This window comes from Homarus americanus, unplaced genomic scaffold (genome assembly GCF_018991925.1).
Source record: "Homarus americanus isolate GMGI-L3 unplaced genomic scaffold, GMGI_Hamer_2.0 scaffold30535, whole genome shotgun sequence".
NCBI lineage: Eukaryota > Metazoa > Arthropoda > Malacostraca > Decapoda > Nephropidae > Homarus > Homarus americanus.
This window is the reverse complement of record NW_024732440.1, coordinates 10,257,298-10,272,296: the sequence shown is the minus strand read 5'-3', so window position 1 is coordinate 10,272,296 and position 14,999 is coordinate 10,257,298.

Genomic DNA, 14,999 nt, shown 5'->3' with positions numbered 1-14,999 from the left:
GTTATGGGGTTGGAGATCCCATTACACTTATACTGTACAGTATGTAACCATGGTTCAGCTAACCTCATATGTGGGGGCAGTTCTGCAGAAGGCATCAGATTCAGGTTAAAGGAATAATATTCTTATAGTTCATAAAAAATTTTCCTTCACAACAATTTGCATTTATTTGGAAACAAATGTTAAGTATCATAACATATTTAGTAGTGTCAAAATCGAATAAAATACCTTTGGTAAATGACAACTGTTGGTGGTATAACACTTTTTGTAACTATACTGGTAATTGCAAATTTGTAATTAGAATAAATTTATCATTTTTAAATGAGTAACCTAATAATGTTTTAATTATTTCCTTGTACAGAATCATCAAAATTCAGCTTTATGATTTATGCTTGTAATTGAGACCACTTTAGTTTGAGGACCCAGCAGAGTTACTATGGTTGTACCAGTACCTTGAAATTACGTATGTCAGTTGTGTTGCCCAGTGCCAATTGGAAAATTTTTTAAGAGTTAAGAATAATGGTGTTCAAGTTATTACAGGTAGAAAGCTGCCACTGAATGAGTGCTACTCTTACACTCTCATTACATATCTTGAGTACAGTATTATCAACTAAACTACATGTTTAATGGATTGCAGCTGTCGATTTTTAAAGTCAACATATGCACTGTTTGAAGAATTTTCCATGGTTAATTTAACACCTACATTTATTAATTAAATGTTTTGTTAGTTTTCATGGACAATTAACATGAATGAAAATAAATTTTGAGAGGATATGTTTTTAGGAAATGAAAGTTATAACTATTTTAGAAAGTGAAAGAAGGTTGAAAGAGAGTACAGTAGAAAGTCTAATTAAAGCAATCCAATTTAAGATTATCTGTTTAAAGTGACACCTACAATTAAGGACATCGTTTTAATTTAAAGCGAATCTTTCCTATTTTGCGCGAGTCAATCTGGCACATCATATTTTAAATTTTGCGCCTAATGTTTCTCTGGGCACGCTACACTGTCCTAAGGGCAAAGCTGTACTGTATGTACTCAAAATAATGTATTAAATGATCACTAAAATGTTTGTTAAGTGCAAACTATAGCATTAATCATTGTCTTATAAGAATTCCAGCAATGTAAATTATATTCTCTCCAGTCACTTCTGTGACATTTTATAAACAAAGAACAAAAACTCAATCTAAAGGAGATAAATAAACAGATAAATACTTTGCTAGACCTTTGGCACAACTGTCAAACATGTCACTGTCCCCTCCCTCCCTCCCTCTCTCCCTCCCTCCCCAGCCAGGGTTTGGTGGTTATAGGCTTACAGTTTTTATCTTATATAATATCACAGACTAAAGTTAGGAGAATATAATTTGCATTGCTGGAATCCTTGCAAGATAGCAAATAATTTGAATATAAGCGTTATATGTTTTGCACGAGAGATAAAAATTTTATCCCTTTTCACGTCCCATAATTTTAGCTGTGTTGATTTATGAGTGTTTGTTTTAACGTAATATTACAAAAAACAATATTTTGTTTATTCTAGGAGATGAGCTGAGGTGCATCTGGGTAGACTCTCAGTCTTTTTAGTATTTTGTGTTTCTCTCAAGTACCAAACTAAATTATTCCATTGAAACAACACTTCGATTTACTGCGAATTCGGTTTAAAGCGACCTCTCTTGGAATCTATCTCATGTTATATCGACGTTCTACTGTAAATTTTTTATTTAGAGTAAGATGTGTGAAACCTGATGCAAGATATACTGTAGTTGTCTTTGAACAATCTTATGCAATAGTGACACATTCATTGCATATTACTAAGGATGATCAGAGGCAAAGTAGCATAGTAAATGAACAAAGTCCAGTACAGATGATGGGGTAATAGGTGGGTGTGGTGTGGAGAAAATGGTGACGATGTGAAATGTTAATAGCAGCAGTAATTTGTGCTGATAATATTCACATTAAAATTAACTAATGCATGGTATAAACAAAAAGGAAATAAATGTCCTAATCACAGGTCGGCATCACCGGGCTAGGAAGAGTCGAGAAGGTGCGTAAAGTGGCCTGTGTGTGAGGCAGTGGGGTGAGGTTGGCAGTACGAGGCACACAACACTGATCTCTAGGCAATATGAGGTACAGGACAATTTTTTTGTTATGTTACTATTTACATTATTTACTATTATAATTACTGCCTCCAGTAATTGATCATGAATCTGCTGATGGGCAAGACCCGTACTATACTTGCACTTGGGGGTTGGGGGATAAAAACAGATGGTGAGGCACGCGAAGTTCAAGGGTGAGATCCCAACATCACAAAAACTGAAATTCTATTGAGAACAGAGACTGGGAGGCTTGCATGTGTGAGCGAGTGAAAGATAAATGCCTGCAGTACTTGATAACAAAATCAACCTTGGCCCTTGTGGTGATTCAAATAGTACTGCAAAATTGCTAAACATCAAATGATGTGAACCAAAGCCCAATAAACACATGTCAAATGATGTGAACTATAGCCTAGTACTGTACAGTATAATCAAATGTGGTTATTACAGGTTTGAGCTGTTTGTTAGGTTTTGTGTCATTACTTTCATTGTTACTCGTATGTTATTATGGAAAGCTTTCATTGACTTATATACAGTACAGTATTCATTTTTCAACTAGAAAGACACTCCCCATTTGTCTTCTAATGAGGCCCACATTACAGTATGTAGTGTATGGTATTATGAAAAGGAATTAGAAATAGCCGTTTTTTTCTAAAAACCAGTATTTGTGATATTGCTCGAATGTGACGATCAGCAATGCTACCTAGGTATGTTAATTCCTAGCCAATTCGCCAGGCCAACATACAGGCAATTAAAACATCTAATAATTACTTAATAAGTAATATTAGGAGGACACTTCGCTACCTGGCATTTACCGGTAATTGCTATTTTGAAAGTCCCTCCTTCAACCAGCCTCCATCCGCACTGCGAAGCTCATCTCTTGCCTCAGAAAGAGCAGTAATTAAAAGTCAACTCTCGAGGGGTGGAGATAGGTGGGTTATGGACGTCGCATTCGAGCTATATCACAAAAACTGGTTTTTAGAAAAAAACGTCTTTTTGTTCAATGCTCTGAATGCGACGATCAGCAAGAATACCCGAGTAGGAGGTGGAGAGGGAGGTGACTTTGCATACAAGGCTTCGCTGACTTAGGTCTTGATTATATTATAAATTATTTTGAAAATTTCCAAAATTAAGAACATTTACCGGAAGGTAAAATGTTAATTTACTCAAAAAGGATATACTCACTTTATTCTAATGAGGAAGAAGGTCTTGGTAGTGGAGATTGAATAGATGGGGGAGGGGAACCCAGCACCACCCCATTTGAAGCATCTCTCAGAGATAGATGAAGATAGCTGTCTTTGAAAGTTTTTGAAGATCTCCAAAAGCCCATTTCCTTGATCTGACTGAGACTCATGTGCCGCAGAAAGGCCACAGACCCTGCATACACTATTTCCTAGTGTCATGTGCCAAAAATTTCTTGCCAGGGTCTGCTTGATTCACTAATTGAGATAAGGATTTTGTCAATTGACTAGGAGATAATTTCTTACCATCCCTTGATGAGAAAACATAAGGGCCTCTATTAGGGAATCTGGTTAACCATTCCTGAAGAATTTTAACTGGACACAATATGTGAGGAACCCTTGTTTCATCCATTAGACGTTTTATCCTAATAGGTTGAGCTTGGAAACCTTCCCTTTCATTTTTTCTTAGGATCTCCGTAGGAAAAAGGATAACATCCTCGTCAGAAAATACCAATAATGATGGATTATTGGAAATTGAGATCAGTTCACTGATTCTCATACCCGTTGCTATTGCTAGAAGGAAAGCTGCATCTGGAGTAATTTATCCCTGTTCAGATTTATATTGTAATTAGGCCCCATAAGAAGCTTAGTAACTTTTTCCAGAGACCAAGGCGGGATTCTCTTGGGTCGAGGAGGTCTCTGAATGAAAAAGGACGATCTTAGCATTTGATAAAGCCTTGGGTTCAAGGTAATATTAAAACCCCAAGTCAGAGGGTCAACCAATGCTGATTTATAAGATGCAATTGTCGATCCTTGAAGGCCTTTAACTCTGAACAGAAATTCTAAAAATTCTAATACAGCTGTTTCCGATAATGAATCCGGAGTTGTTAACTTGATAAATTGTTGAAAAAGATTCCAAGCTTTCTCATATTGAATAGAAGTTTGGGGTCTATGACCTGCTAATACTTGATTAGCTATATTGGAATTACCCAACAACCTATTTAAACTTTTTTTGAGAAACTCCAAGCGTGAAGTGCTAAGGATATCTCGAACTGAGAATGTAGTACCTGGTCTAGACATCCTTGTTGCAATTGTAGAGGATTCGGGCACCAGTCCAGTAGATCCAGGCACCAAGGTTGTAGGATCCAATATGGTGCAATTAAGAGGACTTTGCCTCGGAAGGATCTGAGTTTGTGAACCACTTTGGGCAATATTTTTACAGGTGGGAACAGATAGATTGAATTCCAAAGGTTCCAATCTAATAGGAGAGCATTTCTTAAAGATTTGACCTTTCCAGAGATGCATAAATTGGCATCTTGTAATTTGTTAGGGAGGCAAACAGATCTATCTGTGGAGTTCCAAACTTCTTCACTAGACTCTTGAACTCCGATACCTTTAGGGACCATTCTGTTTCTGTCGATACTGGCCGGAGACGGGACAGCGCATCTGCCCAATTGTTTTGCACTCCCGGTATATAAGTTGCTTTGAGGTAAAATGTTTGTGTTGCACAAATACTGAAAAAATTTTCTCATAGTTGTAGAAGGGGCCAAGACCTTGTTGACCCTTGATGATTGAGACAAAAGACTGCCGTTTTGTTGTCCATGGCAAACAGGATCGTCATATTTTGTAAATTTGGGTTTGCCGACAAAAAGAATAGGACCACTGCTAATTCTTTTATATTTATGTGTTTGTCCCAAAGGAAGTTGCTCCACCTTCCTTGATTGAATTCCCCTTTTGAAGAATGGTATCCCCATCCTGTTTTGGATGCATCCGTACAAACGACCAAACCTGTTTGAGGCGGAACCCAGGGAGAGGGACCGATTACATTGTCCCAGTTTGTCCACCATAACAGATGATTCTTTATCTGAATAGGGAGAGAAGAAGCAACTTTTCTGTTTCTGCGAAGCAACTTCGAGCCCAGATAAGATAGTTGCTTTTTCCTTAACTTTCCCAATGGAACCACTATTGTGGCAAAATTCAACAGACCCAGAAGTTTTTCCCAATCGTGCCAAGAAACCTTGTGCTTTACACAAAAGGCTTCTACTTTGTTTATCAAATCTGTTACTTTTGATCCTGGTAAACTGACTGACTGCTGATTTGTATCCCAGTGGAGGCCTAACCAATCCAACTTTTGATATGGTATTAAATTTGATTTGACCTGGTTTATCTTTAAACCAAGGTTTTGAAATAGTACTAGTGTACGTTGGGTCGCCCTTTGACAATCTTCGAAAGAGTTTCCCATTATCAGCCAATCATCTAGATAAGCAAAGGTTCTTATGCCCTCCTTTGCAAGGATCTTTCTGGGAATATTTGCCAGTTTTGTAAAGACTTTTGGTGCAATTTTCAGACCGAATGGCATCACTGTGAATTGATAACTTAATTCCCCGACTTTGAACACCAGAAATTTTCTGTACCTGGGAGCAACGGAACGTGATAATAGGCATCTTTGAAATCCACTTTTGAGATCCAAGCATTGGGCGGAAGTAGATGCCTCAGATGGTCGTAAGTGAGCATCTTGAAACTTCTTTTGGGAATAAATTTGTTTAGGATTGAAAGAATCAAAATCCATCTTAATTTGTCGCTGCCTTTCTTGGGGACTGGGAATAGGCGAGACATGAAACATTTCTCTGACTGCAACGGTTCTATGACAACTCTGTTTAGTAGTTGACTTACAAATTTTGTAAGTAATGGGGTTGGTTTTTGACCCTTCTTTGGGGATGCTAGGGGAGGGCGCCTCAACCAAGTCCATGTGAGACCCCCTTTGATTGTTTTGTAAGCCCATATGGAAGAAGTCCATCTGTTATCCCAACCCCCTAGATGACCCAGTTGTCTGGCTTCATTGGAAGGGGGAAGTTGCTGAGGTGGTGGAATAAGGTCTCCTTCCATTTCTGAACAAACGGCCACCTCTATTACTTTTTTTATTATTTCCTCCTCTAAAATTTCCCCTTGGTTGATAACTGACCCAGGCAGCTGGTCCTGTTCCCCTGTAAAACCTTCCTCTCCTAGGTTTCCGAAAGGTCTGAGGACTCCTGGGGACATTAATATTAATAATATTCTCCAAGGATGATCTATAATTAATCAATGATTGCTCACCAAACAAAGCAGGAGAAAGAGGAGAAGAATGTATCAACAAATAAGTGCTACCACTTGAAGCATTATTTGTTGCTTGTTTCCTTAGCTGGACTTTCAGTCTTAGAGCTTTCAACAAATTATCTAAAAATGAGTTGTACAGGGAATATGGGATTCCTTGTAGAGCAGCAGCAAAACATTTGTCCACTTCTGAATTTTCTTCATAGTCCAGCACAAACTTAGTTAATAACTGACACATCATAATTGCAGACCAAACATCTGCTGCCAATTTCCTAATTTTAAATTCTTCAAGCAGCAGTGCAGGGGCAACTGGTTTCAAATTTTTTTCATAACTTAAATCAACATACAGTATTTTGAAGCCGACAAATATTGGGAAAGATCATATAAGGAACTCTTTTCGTCATTAAATTGGAACTTCAAAAAACTAAACTTGTGAGCATTCCTGTCAGCGGGAATGAATGTTAAGTCTTTCAATAAATTAGCCCAGACTTCGTCTATTTCAGAGATCATCTTTGGGCAAATATCAGGCCAAGAAAGTGTAGTATCACCCTCCAAAAACAAAGAATGATGACCCAAAGTTGCATGTCCTTCCTCTCTCTTTGTAGTTGCTGAGATGTCAGGAAGCTTGGAGACATTTTCATAAAATATCTTGAATAAGGAATCCACAGATTCAGATGGATTAGTGAACAAAGAAGACTTAACTCTTACCAATGATATCCTTGGCCTGTTAGAATCAACCTTACACTCAATATTATCCAGCAACTGCGTGTCAGTCGACAGCAGCCTGTTTCCACTCGCAGTAACCAACACTTTTGCCCCAGGTGGAAGTGGTTACCAAGATGTGGATAGGATGAAATCAGTCTCAACAGGTTCTTCCTGCTCAAGAGACTGAATATTATGATTAGAACCAGGCTCATCGTCCTGATTCTGGAACCCACTGAAATCAGATTGAGTAGATAGAGGTTTCTGTGGACTTCCTACTGCCTCACAGTCTGGAGGGTCCAATAACTTATTTTTCTTAGCAGGAGCAGTCTTGTCTTAGTGGGGATTAAGTCTTTTACCTAACACCAATAATCCTAAACTTTCTACCAACTTGGGATCTTTCCAGTGTTGTACATTCAAAAATTTACTCTTCAAGGCCTTATTCCACCTATTTTTAATTTGTAATTGCAATAAATCTTTCTTATCACCTGTAGCTTGATGAAATTGAAAAATTTGATCATAACAAACTGCACAATCCATTGGTGAAAATAAGTTATTTGAGACACAGCTGCCATGAAGTATGCAAGCCACATGAGGATCTATCTTAGTAATCCAAGTTGCTGTACATTTTTTATAATTACATGTAGTATGGCATTCTTAGGTCTTGGGTGAAACTACAACTACTGAATTCAAATTCTCTACTGACAGACAATTCCTTGAATGTAGTGCCTGAGCTGAACTTTCTAGTCCTTGTGGCTCAGCACTTAATAGTATCTCCTCAGGGACAGTTCCATAGTCTCCTCCATTTTCCATAGGCCCGGAGTCCTGACCTTCATCCTCCAGTGGAACATCACTCATCTGAACTAGGAGGATACCATGAGTCACATTATATCATTATTCTAACACAAAGTAATAATAATAATTAATAAGGGAGAAAGTATTTTCTCCCAAACTTAATCAATATGACTCATAAATGTTATATTATTCGTAAGTTAGTGTTATACAAGTCACTCCTATGACCAATATATACAATAACTCACTATTTCGTATCTGTCTCCCGGCTATTATTTATCAAGTATACCTTAGCTCAATGAAACTTATATATTTAAATTTGTTTTTATAAAATAATTTAATTCAGAACATTTATTGAGAGGGATCATCAAGATTTTTATTTGTTGCCAATCAGGGGCACAGACATTATCCCCAAGTAAACACTTAAGGGAAAATTCCTACATGCACACTATCACCCGGCAGGGTTGACAGTGCTGAGCCGCTAACATAGCGCTCTATTGGCAGCAAAGTTCACTGTTACTCTAGCAATATTTATTGGGTTGAGAATTCCACCCTGAATTGGTCTCATATAACCCATAGAAGTCCATTTCAACATAACTCTAGATTGCTAGTAAGACCGGAAGATCAACATTCCGGAAGGAACGCTAAGTCTAGCAGCCCCGCTAAAGTTCGCTTGAACCCGCTACTGAGGGCATCAAAGTTCTGAAGAGGCAAACTCAACTCTGGCCTTTTTGCTGAGAACAAATAGAAACCCAAGGGCGGAAGCCCAAAGGTTTTGTGAACGTACATAAGAGTAGGGAGAGAGACAGTCATTGTATTCATATTAGCACGTGAATAATTGGGACAAAGAGATTGTAATCAATATACATATATATGTATACAGTACGGTATATATAAATAGATATATTCACATACAGTGGTCCCTCGGTTAACGAACTCAATCCGTTCCAGCAGGTTGTTCGTTAACCGAAAAGTTCGTTAACCGAAACCATTGTTTCAATGGGTTTTTGGGTAATTGGTTCCAGCTTACCGAAAATTTCCTAAATTCAACAAAAATGGTAGAAAAGTTCACTTACTTTGAGGTGTGTATGTAGAAGGCTCCTGGATGATGATGATGATGATGATGGGAATTAGAATGGGGGTGGAGGAGAAGGAAGAAGAGAAGGCATTGGGGTGGAAGAGAAGTCACCCCATGGCACCATTTCACCCATAAAATTTTAGTTCTCTTGGTGTATTTCAAGATTATTTTTTAAATCAACACTGCACTGCATTATATATTGTCAATATGTAAAATATATTTCAAAATGACCAATAATTTGCTTGGAAACACAGAAAAAAGCGTTTAGTTGAAGAGAGTCTCAAGCAAGATGTTACCTCCAGTGAAAACAGAGAGAGACTAACGCCTGTTTGCTGTGTTAAGAGGCTGGATGGCGCGCATTAAACTAGTCACTTTACCTTCAATTATGTTCAATAATTGTTAAAATGACTAAAAAATTGAATATTAAACTTTTAAAATTATTGAATAGTATAAACTTCTTGATATTTACTAAAATAGTAAGGAATTTAAGCCCTAGAACCGATTAATGTATTGGCGGACTGATACTAAAGCTGGTTGCCCTGCCAGTGCAAGCGAAAACATGTTGAGGCGGTTCGTAAGAAATTCGGTAACCAAATTTTTGTTCGTTAACCGAATTGAAGATTCTTATGGAAGGCAGTTCGTTAACCGAAATTTCGTTAACCGCCGCGTTCGTTAACCGAGGGATCACTGTATTCTCTTTTAGTGAAGACGAGCCCTGGAGGGCGCAGCGACATTCACTGAGTGACTTAAAGCCAAGGAATAGTCACAACGATCTAAATGACTCGCAAAGAAAATGTGTTTTGGTCGCCATGCTGACCCAAAGTCGTATAAGAAAATGTCCCAAATACAATAATTGAGAGACATAACAAAATAAAAGTCACTCTACTTCATCACTGTGCTATTAAGTACAAATACCGTATATAACATCCTTGCGGAGGTGAGTATTTTAGCAATTAGAACACAAATTCGCGGAGCTTCCCTTTGTGTGTTTTATAGCTGAATCGCCAGGCAAGAGATAGGCTTCGCAGTGCGCATGGAGGCTGGTTGAAGGAGGGACTTTCAAAATAGCAATTAAATGCCAGGTAGTGACGTGTCCTCCTAATATTACTTATTAAGTAATTATTAGATGTTTTAATTGCCTGTATGTTGGCCTGGCGAATTGGCTAGTAATTAACATACCTAGGTAGCATTGCTGATCGTCGCATTCAGAGCATTGAACAAAAAAAATATTTTCCTTAGTAGATTTACATTCCTAATTCTATTCTCTCTTCAGATGTTTATGAGAGAAAAAACACAAGGTTAATAATTAGGGATGCACTGGAACTTAGTTCCAGGAACCTCCAATTTTTATGAAATTCCATTTCCGGCCGAAACTTTAGAAGAAAAAAATGCCAGAACCAGAACCTTTTATTGTGATATTGGTTTAGTAGAGAATCTCTACTAAACATCTCTACCTGCTTACGTCCACCTCAGCGGCTATTCAGGGAGACACTGAGTCATGTGTGAGTCAGTTGGGTGAGCTGATTTGAGTGTTAAACTAAACAAGTACTGGACGCGTCATCCTGATGGCTCTGTGTGACTGGTTGTGTCGTGAAACATACCTGTCAGAGACTTGTGGCTACCCATAGATCGATTTTTTTTCCACAAGTTATTATTTTTCCATGTACAGGTACTTAAAAAACAAGGTGAATCTTACCTTGAAGCATTGTTGTATTCCTATACATATACAGTGGTCCCTCGGTTAACGAGCGCCTCGGTTAACGAGTTTTCGGTTAACGAGTTACCTTCCATAAGATTCTTAACTTCGGTTAACGAGCAATCCCTCGATTAACGAGTTTCTTACGAGCCGACGCCAACATGTTTTCGCTTGCATTTGGCAGTCCACCAGCTGTAGTATTAGTCCGCCAATACAGTAATCGGTTTTAGGGCTTAAATTCCATACTATTTAGGTAAATATCAAGAAGTTTACAGTATTCAATAATTTAAAAAGTTTAATATTAAATTTTTTAGTAATTTTAACAATTATTGAACATAATTGAAGGTAAAGAAACTAGTTTCTGGCACGCCATCCAGCCTGTTAACACACCAGACAGGCGTTAGTCTCTCTCTGTTTTCACTGGAGGTAACATCTTGCTTAAGACTCTCTTCAACTAAACGCTTTTTTTATGTGTTTCCAAGCAAATTATTGGTCATTTTGAAATATATTTTACATATTGACAACATATAATGCAGTGCAGTGTTGATTTAAAGAAAATAATCTTGAATTACACCAAGAGAACTAAAATTTTATGGGTTAAATGGCGCCATGGGGTGACTTCTCTTCCATCCCAATGCCTTCTCTTCTCCCTTCTCCTCCACCCCCATTCTAATTTCCATCATCATCATCATCATCATCCAGGAGCCTTCTACATACACACCTCAAAGTAAGTGTACTTTTCTACCCTCTTTGTTGAATTTAGGCAATTTTCGGTGAGCTGGAACCAATTACCCAAAAACCCATTGAAACAATGGTTTTGGTTAACGAGTTTTTCGGTTAACAAGCATCCTTCTAGAACAGATTGTGCTCGTTAACCGAGGGACCACTGTATAAAAAACACTGTATTAAAAAGCAGTAAAGCAAAAAAAAAACTGGTCTACTTGAACTTCATTTCAAGGCTTTAGTTTTAGAAATTAGTTTAAAAACAGAGACAAAGACCAATAATATCATATTAGCTTTCTGGGTGTCATGAAACAGATTTTTTGTTGTTGTTTAAGCAACACTTAAAGTTCCAGTTCCGGCCAGAACTTAATATTTTGGTTCTGGTGCATCCCTATTAATAATGCTCTGGAAGAATTTTACAAACTTTTCTTCTAAATTTCTAAACCAGATGTTAAGTATTCTCTGATTATATTGTTGTCTGTTTAATACCATAGGTTCTTTTCTTTTAATTTATGTGTGTCAGATTGTAAGACGTTAGAAACAAGTATTACTGATAATACTACAGTACTGTATCGTGTTATGTTTGGTAGGTAGCTACTTTGTCAAGAACGGAGCCTTTATTTATTTCTCAGAAATGTGAAAAATATATATAGATTTTGTGTTTTAAAGATATCATTAACATCACCCATGATCTAGACTCAACCTCTTAAGATTTCTTGTATTAAGTCTATATACAGTATAGTCTGGGTTTACGTGCCTCATTAAACCCATGGAGGTCCGTGTATAAAGCGAAATGCATAAATATAATACCAGAACATATGGGATTAATTGAAATAGAGACTGGGCCGACCGCCAGACTACCCTTTTTTTGGGCTATCGCTGACACTGTGTACGTTGTAGTAAAAATAACATCTTAATTTTATGATGGTATGCACGCACAATTAATATTTAAGAGAACAATCAATAATATTAGGTTTTTTAACACTTACATTAGTAGAAGAGATGGCTGGGCACACGGGGATGGGAGGTTGGTTCCGAGGCAGAGGGCAGATTACTGGCCCTCACCTGTATCACCTGTATCTCTATCCACCACAGAGCCGCAGGGCCTCCTTGTCAAACCCCTCAAAGTCCATATCCTCACTATCACTAACTTGGGCTGGCTCGATTCATTCACTCCATATTGTCTGGCCAGATCCACCTGCCTCACGCCTTTTTCTAACTCCTGAACGATCTTGTACTTAACCTCATAGCTTAAGGCGCGTCGCACCTTCTTGGGCTTGGGGCGGCTTAGGCCAGGTAGTTCAAGGTTTTTCAGGGGTGGTGGGGGTCCAGCGATAGCCATTGTGTAGAAACAAAAAAAAAAACAGGTTCCTGGGCACAAGTGAGTATAAGCGGGGACAATGAGACTGGCGCAGCCAAGGTCGTCAGCCTGGTGGCAGGGGCAGGCAAGGTTAAATAGACCAATCACAGAGCACGGCGGAGGGGGTGCGTGGGTGGTAAGGATACGTGGCCCAATCACAGTCCGCGATGTCATCGGCACGAGTCTGACGTTAGCGGTGACGTCAGCGCCCAGCACCTTGCCCGCTGCTTGCCGCATAAATTAAGGAATGTACCGCGTAACTAATAATTGTCGCGTCTGGACAGGTGTCGCGTAAATGGCCAATTGCGGATAAAATATCCGCGTAAACCCAGACTATACTGTATAACTTAAACCATGGCAGAATAATCCATATGTATATTAGTGCCACCAAAGTTAGATGAGTGTTTCCAAATAACCTAAAGTAAAGGTGGAGGGATCCTTCACAGGCCACTGGCCTCCTTTCTTTAACTTGGCCACCTCTAATGGGTGGCCATTAGGTAAATAATAAAAATACACTCTGCATTTGGTGAGTTTGTTTTATCACCAGTTAATTTTCATTCTTTTAGGGGAAGCACTGTACAGTACTGTACTGCAGAGAGCAAAATACTGTTAAGTTGAGAACAAATTGACCAAAATTATAAATAATTGACACTATTATGGCTATTTACTCTTTTAAAACTTTTGACACAAGTTTTCTTGAAATTTCAATTTGGTCCACTTGTCACTATTGCACAGAATACCTCAAATCACCATTTCTTGAAATTTCAATTTGGTGCACTTGTCACTATTGCACAGAATACCTCAAATCACCATTATCTTTATCAAATGATAATTAAAACACCCACTACTCTTTACAATTTATTACTGACAGGTACAGTATATATTGTGGTACTTTAGTTGATATTAAACGCTTACAATTCCCCAAGTTCTTGTTGTACAGTACTACGAACTTAGCTCCCCTTTTCCCATTGAACTAAGGTTTCAGGATTTGCTAATTCAATACCTGTATTTGCAAAGTTTTTCAAGAACATAAACTTCACAAATAGCAAGGGTCTTTACTAATTTTGATTTGGTAACTTAATTTAATGTAAATTGCACTGTGTGAATTACACTACTGTATTTTAAAATTGTCTACCCTTGTACTTGACATTTGTCCTAGCAATTCTCTCTATTACATTTGATGCTTACCTTCATGTGTGCTTTCTTCACATTAACACATAAACTTAAGCTGCCTTTGTTATCATCTGTTGAGTAATGGGTATTACTGTACTGCACCATAATTACCATGTGTAGTACAGTCTATATATATATATATATATATATATATATATATATATATATATATATATATATATATATATATATATATATATATATATATATATATATATATATATATATATATATATATATATATATATATATATATAATATATATATATATATATATATATATATATATATATATATATATATATAGACTGTACTACACATGGTAATTATGGTGCAGTAATATATATATATATATATATATATATATATATATATATATATATATATATATATATATATATATATATATATATATATATATATATATATATATATATACATATTAGTTAGTAATTTCACTTAATCATGTCAATTGAACCCAGAGGGTCCTGCTATGAAACCGCTTTATGAACAACAGAACATATGGGATTAATTCCAATAGAACTGCCCGACCCCCAAACTCCACTTTTTGAAGGCACATACCTATGTTGTAGTAAAATAACATCTTAATTTTATGATGGTACATACACAATTAATACTTAATCGAAATAGAGAAATACGGTTCTCCAAGTTAATGTCCATTCAAATAATGGACTCAACTCTCCCCACTCACACTACACAGCCGATAACAGATGGTCGTCGGTCCTCCTCCCCCCCCCACCCCACCAACCATCCCAAGGAGATGTGATAACCTCAAACTAAAGTTAGAAATATAATTGACATTGCTGGATTCCTTGTAAGACGGAATATTTTGAATATAAATGTCATATATTTGCACAAAAGATAAATATAGTTAAACAGAGAAAAAATTTTATCTAAAAATTGTAAGTTTAAAGCAAAATATATGATGTTTATTTTCAAAATGATCACCAAATATAAGAATTCCAGCAATGTAAATTATATTCTGACCGGGTAATTTGTATGAATTTTATGAGCTAAAACAAATTCTTCAGTTAATAAAAAAATAATCTTCACGACACTATCTGTCAATCAAAGTACTCCACCTTGCCTCCTCTTTCC